The sequence below is a fragment of the Lepisma saccharinum genome, chromosome 18, assembly GCF_977018435.1.
Source record: "Lepisma saccharinum chromosome 18, izLepSacc3.1, whole genome shotgun sequence".
Lineage (NCBI taxonomy): Eukaryota > Metazoa > Arthropoda > Insecta > Zygentoma > Lepismatidae > Lepisma > Lepisma saccharinum.
The window spans coordinates 48,742,236-48,753,918 of record NC_139246.1 but is presented as its reverse complement, the minus strand read 5'-3'; the positions used below and the strand labels follow the sequence as shown (position 1 = coordinate 48,753,918).

General features: G+C 39.0%; 1 long non-coding RNA gene across 2 annotated transcripts in view; it reads right to left on the bottom strand.

Annotated features, from left to right (window-relative positions):
- Positions 1–11,683, bottom strand: part of LOC146002562 (uncharacterized) — a 503,824-nt gene that overhangs the window by 131,161 nt on the left and 360,980 nt on the right. For both annotated transcript variants that reach the window (XR_014443725.1, XR_014443724.1), the window contains exon 3: positions 9,732–9,776. This is a non-coding gene — a long non-coding RNA (uncharacterized LOC146002562). The remainder of the gene's footprint in view (positions 1–9,731; positions 9,777–11,683) is intronic.

Sequence of the window (11,683 nt, the reverse complement as noted above, 5' to 3'; positions counted from 1 at the left end):
CGTTTCTGGCATGTGGCTGTGGGATAACCAAAGCGAGCTACTTTTGAGGCCGGTTGGTGTAGAAATACTGTTGTTTAAATGGTAAAAAGATTGCGAAACCAAGGATTAACAATCAGAGAGTAACGTAAATTAATTCTCGTTCATTGAAACATGCTGTAAAGGCCTAAGCAGGAATGTGGAGATAAGTCCCGGCAAATTCTCGTTCATTTGTAGAGGTGATGTGATCAGCAGCACGCTCCAATTCTCTCCACCCCACGTGATCCCTCCCGTTTGGAATATTTAAAAAAATATTACATACTACTTCTTGTTTACTACTCTCTCACTCTTTCTCCCTCTCTCTCTTTCTCTTTCTCTCTTTCTCTCTTTCACTTTTTCTCTGTTTCTCTCTCTGTCTCTCTCTTTATTTCTCTTTCTCTCTTTCCCTTTATCTTTCTCTTTCTCTCTTTTTCCTTCTATATTTCTCTTTTGCTCTCTCCTTTTCTCTCTCTCTCTCTCTATTTCTCTCTCTTTCTCTCTCCTCTCTTTCTCTCTTTTCCTCTATCTTTCTCTTTTTCTCTTTTTCCTCTATCTTTCTCTCTTAATCTCTTTTCCTCTATCTTTGTCTCTTTCTCTCTCTTTTCTCACTTCCCTCTATTTTTCTATTTTTTCTCTCTCTCTCTCTCTCTCTTTCTCTCTCTTTGATCTCTTTCCCTCTATCTTTCTATTTTTTTCTCTCTGTCTTTCTCTCTCTTTCCCTCTATATTTATCTTTTCTCTCTCTTACTCTCTCTTTATTTCTCTTTCTCTTTCCCTCTATCTTTCTCTCTCTATCTCTCTCTTTCTCTCTTTCCCTCTATCTTTCTCTTTTTCTCTCTCCTTTTATCTCTCTCTCCTTTTATCTCTCTCTCTCTTTCCTTTTCTCTTTTTCTTTATGTTCCTGATGGATTGGGATTATTTGCATTAGCGTATGTTCTGGTACCCATTTATGAGGCTGGTGATTCCCAGAGCCATTTTACGCAGGGACATTGATTGAAAATTCTCATCTGCAATCATCCATCCCTGGAATCGAATCCGGGTCTTCCACGTGGCCGTCAGGCGCTCTCAGACCGGACCAACGCGGCTCTCCAAAAGGCATAGTAGTATTAGTGAAATTAACATTCTTCTTTTCAGTTACGATTCGTCTTTACATTTTTATTTTTGGTTATTTAATGTCGCTTTTCAACCTTTGGGTTAATCGCGACAATTATGGTGTTTACTTTTGATGAAGAGGTTTCCTCGGGCAATCAACCAGTGATTTCCGGATAGGCTTCCGAGCTTTTGAGGGCTAACATCACTTTCATCTTCAGGGATTGAAATGAAGATGAGATTGACGTTAGCTCTCGAAAGCTCGGAAGCTTATCCGGAAATCACTGGTTGATTGCCCGAGGAAACCTCTTCGTCATTTGCCGCCAGGGAAGCTTCAATAATTATTTCAGGTTTCATTATGTTTTAAGTCCACTTTATGCACAGATAGGCTAATCGGGACTGGACATACAGTTTAAAGTGCGATCTGAACCACTGTGCAATGTGCCTCGTATGCGAATATCTAATCTATTATTTATTGATATTTCCAGTACAGCAGAAGCCATTTTAAACAACAACAGTAAAACAATAGACTAAGATTATAAACACACACCAAAAAAGGATAACATAAAATATAGAAAAATAAACAAGCCAAAATATGAACTGAATATATCTACTTGGTTTGAGAAGATGTTGAATTATTTCGGTAGCCTATGGAATAATGAACGTTGTATGAGGGAGAGTTTGGAAGTTGCAGTGTGGAAAGTTTCCATGCTCAGTGTTTTATGTCTAGACACTCTGAGTGAGAGTTCGTGGAATGGGATGCTGCATCGTAAGTTTCCATTTATGATCTTGTATAGCAATTTTATATCGGCAACGTATCTACGAGTTTCTGGAGTATTAATATGCAGATTTACAAGCAGATCTCTCTTAGGCAGGTGTCTCACGGCAGGCACTCTATATCGAACGATGGAGAGGAAAAAGCTGAGAACACTGTCGACCTTGGAGGTATGAGAAGGGGCAGCCATGTTCCAGATGGGTAAACAGTATTCTGGAATGGGGGACACAAATGTTTTGAAGTAAATGCAAAGTGCTTGATTTCCGTGAATCTGTAAAGTAGGCCTAGCACACGCATTGCCTTTTTTGTGATGGTTGATATATGATTATCGAAAGTTAGTTTTGAATCTATGAGGATACTTAGATCTCGGTGTTGTGCTTCTTTTGCTAGAGGGAGGTCGGTGAGTGTATAATGACCTTCAAGAATGTTTTGTTTCAATGAAATTGAATTAGAAGGGTTTGTGGACAGTTTCCATCGCTTACACCATTCAGAGAATCTGTTAATGTCATTTTGGAGAATTTGCATGTCTGATGGCTGTTTTATTTCTCTCATAATCTTGCAATCATCGGCGAACATTAGAATTGTGCTTGAGATGGGGGAATTAAAGAGATCTGTGAGATCATCCAGATATAATACAAATAACAGAGGGCCAAGAACGCTTCCTTGCAACACACCAGATATAACAGGAAGCCAGTTAGAATGAGTACCAGGAAGTATATGTGTCTTACAAATCTTTGGGTATAATGTCTACAGAGATTGCATGTGCTGTACTGTCCGCAAAATAGATATTGTTTGCTTACATGGATTACGTTGTTGAAAAAAATACCGTCTACATGAATTTAGAAAAACTAAATATGCTGACCAAGGCAGTAATTTATTTTATTAAAAACATAAACTAAACGTAACGTTTCAACCTTCTAGCAAGGTCTTCCTCAGATTCTGTATCAAGTACAAATGTACAAGACCTTGCTAGAAGGTTGAAACGTTACGTTTAGTTTATGTTTTTAATAAAATAAATTACTACCTTGCTCAGCATATTTAGTTTTCATAATCATGGAAACAAGGCTTAATGGTGTTATAAATGGATTTCGTACAGAATCCGTTTACTTCAAACCGTACATCCATTCTAAAAACTATGCACCTGAGTTGCCACCAAAAGTGGTGGTAACAGGACACCCATTTTGGTGTTAATGCGGAATTGCCGTTGTTTAACTTATTTTTGGCGGCCTGTTACAACATTTGACGTCACACCACACCAAGTATGGAGGCCTTTAACACTGTATTAGGTGTTGTGCTACACCAATTACGGGCTTGCACCACTTTTGGTGGCAATTGAGCTCTGTATTTTTTTCTTTTAGAGTGCAGGAGTGGCCGAGCCCATTCGGTAGGCCATCTGGCTGCCACGCGGAAGGCAGGGGTTCGATTCGCGAACTCGATGCTTCCACGGAAATCTTTTTAGACATCCGTTCATAAGTGGCTCTCACCCAGTATCTAATCCTGGGGTCAACCCTGGGTAGTAAAGGCGGCAGGAGTGTTGGGTTGTGTTGTTTACTATAGCTGGGATGGATCCTAGTCCACACCACCTACGCACAGGACATCGCCTTGCCTTTACATAGACCATCACTCCTCCTAGTAAATAAATCAAATTCGGGTAATTATTGCTTGTTACAACTTCTTCAGTCCCCATTCTTCACATGACAACGGCAATATATATTGTGGGGCCCTGAATTACAGAACCATTGAACGTAGGCTTTGCCAGTGCCAACAGGTGTAACGCAATCAACATTGCTGATAAATAACCTAAAAGGCCAGCCGAAAAGGGTAAACGCCATGCGAATACAGAGAGGCAGAAAAAACAATTAGCAGCTCCGAAAACCTCTTAAGAGGCAATGCTGTCGTTTGATCTCGAAGACATTTCTGCGTCCACAATCGCTCGGCGCGTTCCTTGATCGCCCTCGTGATAGATCGCCGTCAGTGACAAGTGTGAAATGAAATTAATCGCCCCTTTCTTCGGACATGATACCTTGGCCCGTCCCGGCTCTGACTTTGAATTCAAATGAGTGCCAATGCCGTAGGAACCGCATTTCTGAAGGTGCGTCGCTGGAACAACACGAGGAAATTTTGAAATCGGAGAACGTTCCAAACGACAACTACATGCTATTTCGCTAGTCCCGCTTCGGCTCGCGAGAGATGGTCAAGTAGAGTCTTCTTCAACCAGTATAGTGTGGTTCGTATGGGCGTAGCTTGGGACCTAACTTTGGAAAGGGGGCGGGGGGCAGAATCGAACTTGGGCCTCAACTTTTTTTTTTGGGGGGGGGGCAGAATTGACAAGTTTTCCATCCCATAAAAATAACGTCCAGAACTATGTTGCTAACTAAAGCCAGTCTCACACGGCACTTCCCTATCGACTTCTAACCAGGGTCATTAAAGGTGAAGGAACCAATAAATTCTAATAGGTTGTATTGGATTCCGCTGCAGGACCGAATCCTTTTTTCTCGCACAATTTAAATTCGGGCCAAGTTGAGTACTGTTTCATTGCAAAAAGGTTCCTGGACCGAATTTAAATTGATCCAGAAAGAAAGGTTCGCAGGCCGTATTTAAATTGATCCTGAAAAAAGGTTCCTGGACCGAATTTAAATTTATCCGGAAAAAAGGTTCAGGACCGTATTTAAATTGATCCTGAAAAAAGGTTCCTGGACCGAATTTAAATTTATCCGAAAAAAGGTTCCCGGACCGTATTTAAATTGATCCGGGGAAAAGGTTACTGGACCGAAATGAAATACTTTCCAGATAAAAAGGTTCTTTACGGTCCAGAACCCATTTACGCTTGTTGATTTTCTCTCCTGGACCGGAATTGAATTTATTTAAAATTCCTGGACCTTTAGCAACCCTGCTTCTAGCTTCGTTACCTGAAAATTGTGTGAGAACTTTCTCTTATTCATTTCCCGACAGAATTAAAAACCGTCTTCAAATCCATCGTTAATACCATACCAATCAGCACACTGACCAGCTGAAGTAGAGAGAAGAAGAAGGGCAATAGATGTTCGACTGTTTCTTCAAGAAAAAAAACATTCGACCAATGCATTCGACCATGCGCCTACATTTCCTACTGTGATACTGTTATTTTACTTCCACAACCGACACGAATACTATTTTGAACTGAACACTGAAAGGCCACATATGTTGGCTGTAACAAATAGATTTTGCTGTGTGTAGCACCCCAGTAAATAAATCTGCTAGTGTTGTACTGATATGTAAATTATAATTAATTCTGCATGGCCTTCAAAGTAAATCTCACAATAAGTATTTTTGGACCAAAGAAGTGAAAATGTAATATTACTATGGTAACTTAATGTAAACACTACAATTTTCGCATTTTGAATGTTATGAAGTTCATGTAATTTATTTTACTACTCCCTCTGTCCCATAATTATTGTCCGGTACACTTTTGTTTGTTGTCACAAAATACTTCTCCGATATTCAAACTGTGGCATTTGTGTATACAGAAGAAGAAAATGAAACACGGGAATGAGTCATACAACGTTATTACTCAAGGATCAGTACAAATGTGCCGATCAAGTATCCAAAAGAACATAAATAAAAAGTTACCATTTTGGCATACCGGACTATAATTATGGGACAGAGGCAGTAGTTCGTATTGGGGAATAAATTTCATCAGAAGATGCAAATTCTATCGTAATAAGCGAGTAATGCAACTTCATACTAGCGTGTCCGTAAAGTGGTATATCAACTTGAAATAACATATGTTAATGTCATATACTCACATTCGCTGCCACGGGTTACATGTGCCAATGTTATTCTCTTATTCTTTTAAGAGAAAACATTATTTTTCCTTATCTTCAGCAGTTATTAGTATCTAAACTTGTGAAGTGGTATATCGCGTTTATGCAGTCGCCATTTTTAAAGAAGCGATTTTAAGGATCGTGTGAGACCCCTTTCGTGAGCTGAAGACAAAATGTCTTATTGCAGTTTCCAGCCGGAGGTGAGGCGGGAAGTGAAGACGTACCAAACTGCCGTGTGTGAGACTAGCTTAACTGTTACATTTGCGATTTTTCATAAAACTCGAAATTTTGCGGGGCAAATGCCCATCATGTCCCCGCCATGGTACGCCTATAATGGTTGGAAAATATAGAAAGGGATAGCATATTTTGCATCTTGTGTAGAGAATGCCACTTGGGGGTGTGAACGCCCGAGACACCAAGTTTTTAAGCTCTCGTTCGTCTGTAATGACGTCATCAAAATGGCAGTCATGACGAACCTGAACCCTGTTTCTTCATTACAGTTACTAATCCTTTATTTTCACGTAAGTTGGAGTTTATAACTGACATTCATAAATCCGAATGTATATTGCCACAGCGACAAAGGTCTTCCACGTATTCCTATCCCTAGAAAATTCTATCAAAATTTCCTCATTCTTGTAATTCCTTTCAGGCCTATCTTAACATTGTCTCTGTCATGGTCTTCCTGCAGGTCACTTACCACCAGGTTTCCTAACTAGAGTCTCCTTTCCTCTCTAATTCGTGTCTCATGTCTTCTAAATCTTCGTGATTTGATTGATCTAATATTTGGACACACGGTTAGCTGAATGTGACAAATCAAACCGTAAAATAATAAACAACAGTAGTCTTGATCCATGATTTTAAACATACCTAAAAACCGACAAAAGGCATTTCCGTTATTGGAAGCCGCACTAAATCATGGGGAGCAAAGATGAGGAAGCAGTTTAGTGGAAATTTTCTTCCTTTCGTTGAAATGTCTTCAATTAGCGAGTTCTTATTTTTCTCTTCCTTTGCACCTTTTTCTCCCTATCTTTTCTTACTTTGTCTCTAATTTTGTCCTTGCTATATTTCGTTTTAAATATCTTCACTTTTTCTCTAGCTTTTTCTTTATTCATCCTTTTCTCTTTCCATCCTTTTCTTTCTGTCGTTTTACTCTTTTTTGTTCATTTGTCAATTTTTATTTATTCTTCTCTCTCCATTCTCTTCTTTGTTCATATCTTTCCTTCTCTCTTTTTGTCATTTTTTCTTTATCCTTTTCTTTCTTTCTTTTCTATTTGCTTTGTTTTCTCTTCATACCTTCCATTCATTTCTATCTCTCTTTTCCTTCTCTTGACTTGTCTCTCTTTTTCTTTCTTTCCTTTTCTTGTCGTTTTCTTTCTTTTTATACAATTTTCCTTCCCTTTTTTGGGACATTTGGACTCCGTGGCGGAGTGGTTATGACATCACGCTATGACGTCAGGGCTCCCAGGTTCGAATGCCGACCTGGCATGGGTGTTCTTTGAGAATGTCCCTTCATCGTTTCATCATATCATTCCTCATTATCATCATCGCTTTGACAAAAGTGACAGAAAGAAGGGAAGAAAAATAACTAATCAAGCAAGCAAGCAATATTAACAACGGAAAAGTAGAGACATTTCCAAAGCAAAACAAATCTCGGCCACTGAAAAGTTCCAGCTCAGAAGTGTGCGAACACAGGAAGCCAGGGGCTATCCCCTTGCACCTGAGAGAGAGAGCAGAGAACAATCAGATGGAACACCAGATAAGGAAGAGAGCGGCTCCGTTTGATATGGAACTTCTGGAACCCTGGAGGGTTCTTCGATAGCGAAGAAGGTGAACTTGTACGCCACAAAAGATTTTTTTCACTTGATCAAATACACCTGCTACGCAGGACAATTTATGCGTGGAACAGTGAATTGTAATGCGTAAACGTATCGGCAATCCGTTTTGCTTCGAAGAAAAATTCGAGCGTGATAACAGAACACTCGATTCCGTGAAGGATGACCATAAAAGTTCACAAAGGAAAGGCCATTAACAAACCAACGTGAAGCTATCACCGAATCAGCAAGTTGGCATTCAAATCGAATGAAAACATTTAACGATGCGGTATTTGCTGTTTACGTCATTCCAAATGTTTCTTTGGATCACGCAGTAAATTTTTTGCCATGGTGAAAAAAGGATGTCGTCCTTAAGACCTGATTTATTTGTTGCGTACTTATGCGGCTAATTTGGTCCGAGGACATGGCATTCAATTCGTCATTGTGATGAAGAGGGTGACATACCGCTCAAAGATGCAAGCCAAGATAAGGCGTGCCTTAAAAGTATACGCAAGGGAGAGGCTCATACAACATTTGTGCGACTTTCATTGTTATAGTGCCGCTGAATTTTCCCAAAGTTTGACGCGTGATTGGTGTGGGTGATTTGATTGATTCATTGATTTTAGTTTATTTTACTTCGCGTTTTGTGCCTCTTGGCTAATTAGCGAAGATGGGGATGAGTGATGAAATGATGAAATTGATGAATGGACATTCACAAACATCCAAGCCTAAGCGGGATTCGAACCCGGGACCCTTGGCGTTGCAGCGCGATGTGCTAATCACTTTTTTTTTTTAAAAGGAAATACCCCCTACACGGAGGTATCCCCCACCATTCACTCTTTTTCTCACTTTTAAACTTTTCAATTCTTACATTTTCTTTGTTTCTTATCAACTGGACGAACACAAATACCCATGCCTTACCCGTGACTCGAACCCAGAACCCCTGGCGTTGTAGCGAGCTCTGCTAACCACTTCGCCACGGATGTCGACACCACTCGGCCACAGGGTCCGGCGGTGTGAGTGATTTAATGAGCTCCCCTGGTCAAAGTATTCTACAGAAAAATAACATCAAATGCAGTAATATGACAAATTGTAGGACAGTATCTTTAAAGATAGGGCATTGGTGACCCCTAATGAAATTTCTGAATGATCCTGATGGCAGGAAGGAGTGTTTTCAGAAAATATCGTTGAGACTTTTACAGGATTTAAAATTCGAGTTCACAAACCCTTCATTAAAATCAATAAAGTTTTCGTCGACCCAGTGGCTGAGCGCGTTAAAATTTTACGTCCACTGAGACGCGGCAATAGAACGTAACAGACGTGTTTGCCGCGTCTCAGTGGGCGTTAAGCTTAAGTGGTAGTTTTTCCATCTCGATAACGAAATTCTTGAGTTCGAATCCTTGCCTAGGCATGATTATTTGTTCGTGTCCCTTCAATAATTTCATCCAATCTACCTCTTTTGGTTAATCGCGACATGAGGATAAGAGATGATTGTTTGATTTTAATTTAGGGTCGCTTATCTCCCACATCGCTAATGGGTGATTATATGATGAAATTGATAAAGAGACACTGACAAAGAACACCGATGCCCAGGCTAGGATTCGAACGAGGAACCTCTAGTGTCGTAGCGCGGTGTGCTAAGCACTCCGCCACGGAGGTCAACGAAAGTGTAGAAAGAAATACGGGACAACGTAATGACATGGAAAAGAAGTGAATCAGCTTAAAGCTTAATGAACTGTGATTAAGAGAATTGATAAAATGAGGAGAGAAAACCGATATATGATGAGAATGTGATGAGAATACATATATTACGCAATTAAGTAGCTCTAAAGCAAGACATGAAAAATCAGAAGTAGTAAAATAGAAAATCAGAGGAAAATGCCAGTGAATGGAAATATGAAAATAAATTTAAATACTGTTACTAAATAAAATGGAGGAAGACATGGGACGGGGGGGGGGGGGGGGAAGGGTTGACTGTTTTGAAGTTTCAGTTTCAGTAAGGATCGAGAGACTTGACTACTCGCAAAATCGTAATATATCTGTAATTTATTATATCTTTAAGTGAAAACTTGGCTTGATAAAATAAACAACAACACTGTTATGTATAAATAGAACAATCATGGAAATATGTGGATGAAGAATAACAGGAAACTGAAACGTGGAATGATACACGAAGTTCACACTATCCTGCACGGTTTTTAAGACAGGAAGAAGAAACATTTCTTGAAGTTTTACATACCTTAGTGGAACTTATCATATTATCCTTGATCTATGCTGGGGAAACCTGAAAAATAAAAAGAACGTGAATAAATAAATTGTTTAAAGAAAAGAAAAGTATGGTGCGAATAGGAGAAGATAAAGAGAGAGAGGGAGAGAAATACAACACACGCAAGATATGCACATATATACATATACATATACATACATACATATAGGGAGCGGAAGTTGATGAAATGTCATCTTTTTTCTGACATCTCGGACACGATGCCCATGAAATATTCACAATTTTACACTTCATCTAGAACCCAAAGATGGGAATTTTAAAGTGATTTTTTTTTTCATTTTTTGCCAATTTTCAGGTTTTAGGTCATTTTCCTCGATTTTCGGCATTTTCCCGTCATTTTTCGCTATATTCGGTGTATTGTTTTGTCATGTTTTATCACTTCTTTCATTTTGGTAATATTCTTGAGTCTTTTCATCAAGGTTAACATAGGTCTATATAGATCCCGCAAGATTGCAATTTACAAACACAGATGAGGGAAATTAATGCATTTTACACAAATTCATTCAATGTATACGACTTTTTCATTAAATTGTTTAAAAATTATTCGGTTGTTTCCATCGGAAATCCTCGTTGCATATTTGGATTGAATGTGCATGTGGTAACATTTGGTGCCCTTTTTTAAAAAATACAATATTGCATTTTGTTTAATTTCTTTTTTATTTCAATTTTTAACTTGAAACTAACAAATTTAATGGTCATTTTTTCCCATTTTTTAGGTCATCAACTTCCGCTCCCTATATATATATATATATATAGAGAGAGAGAGAGAGAGAGAGAGAGAGAGAGAGAGCTTGAAAGGGCGAAAGTATAATAAATCGCGAAATCTGCGATCTGTGTATTATACGAAAATTATGTAAAACTTGTTTTATCTTTTTTTATCTTTACTATAATTTAGTGCACAAAAATAAGCCAAATATTTCTCAACCTTCAGTGCCTTCTTACCGTGTTTCTAGCAGAATTGGAGAAGACCAGGAAAATGAAAGAAAACAATTTCTTTGTCATCCCACATTCGAATTTGATGCATTATTAAAACAACCTCCCCCCCCCCCCGAAATCCTCATTCAGTATTGCCGGTGAAAGTAAGTTGCACCACCCAAGTATCTTACGAATTGAGGACAACATTCCTCTACAGTGCAGACTGGCCAACAGGAATTCAAGTATTTTGCAACACATCCAACTTCCACGTTGTGTGGATGAGCCTACCTTCCAGGAGAAAGGGACCATTGGTCGTTAACTTAAATGCAAGTCACCCTTTTGCCACTTATCAGAATTGCTTATCGAATCGGCTGGCAGCGTACGTGATGAGTTGATTTGGAACAGACTAAATAACAACGCCTTTCATTAATTGGTTGGGACAGCTTGTTTTTTGCCTCTGTATGCGTTTTTACCAGACGTTGTAATCCTCCAGTTATTAAACCATGAAGATAACCAAGAAGTTGCGTTCGCATACGTAGCACAGGACAAGAAAGGACATATTTAGAGGGATCTAGGGGTCCAGATCCCCAAAAATGTGTTGAAATATCCTAAGATTAAATGCGAAACATACTTGTGTGCCGTTTATTGCACAATGTCAAGTTTATTTAGCCAAACTTTGACAAACGTAGGATTCAATTGGGAATGTTTTCCGATGGCGTAGTGGTAACGTCGCCGTCTTTTAATCAATGGGCACAAGGTTTGATACGCGGTGGAGACACAAGTGGTTCGGATCCCACTTTAAACTGTAGGTCCAGCCCCGATTAGCCTTGCTATGCATAAAGTGGACTCAAAAAACAAACCACCATTGGGAATGAATCAGTTCTCTAATCACAGTGTGTACAAAATTTAATGGACAATAAGAAAATTATTAATAATGATAATAATTGTTAAAATATAATCAGGGGAAATGACAGCTTATGACTTTGCTTATA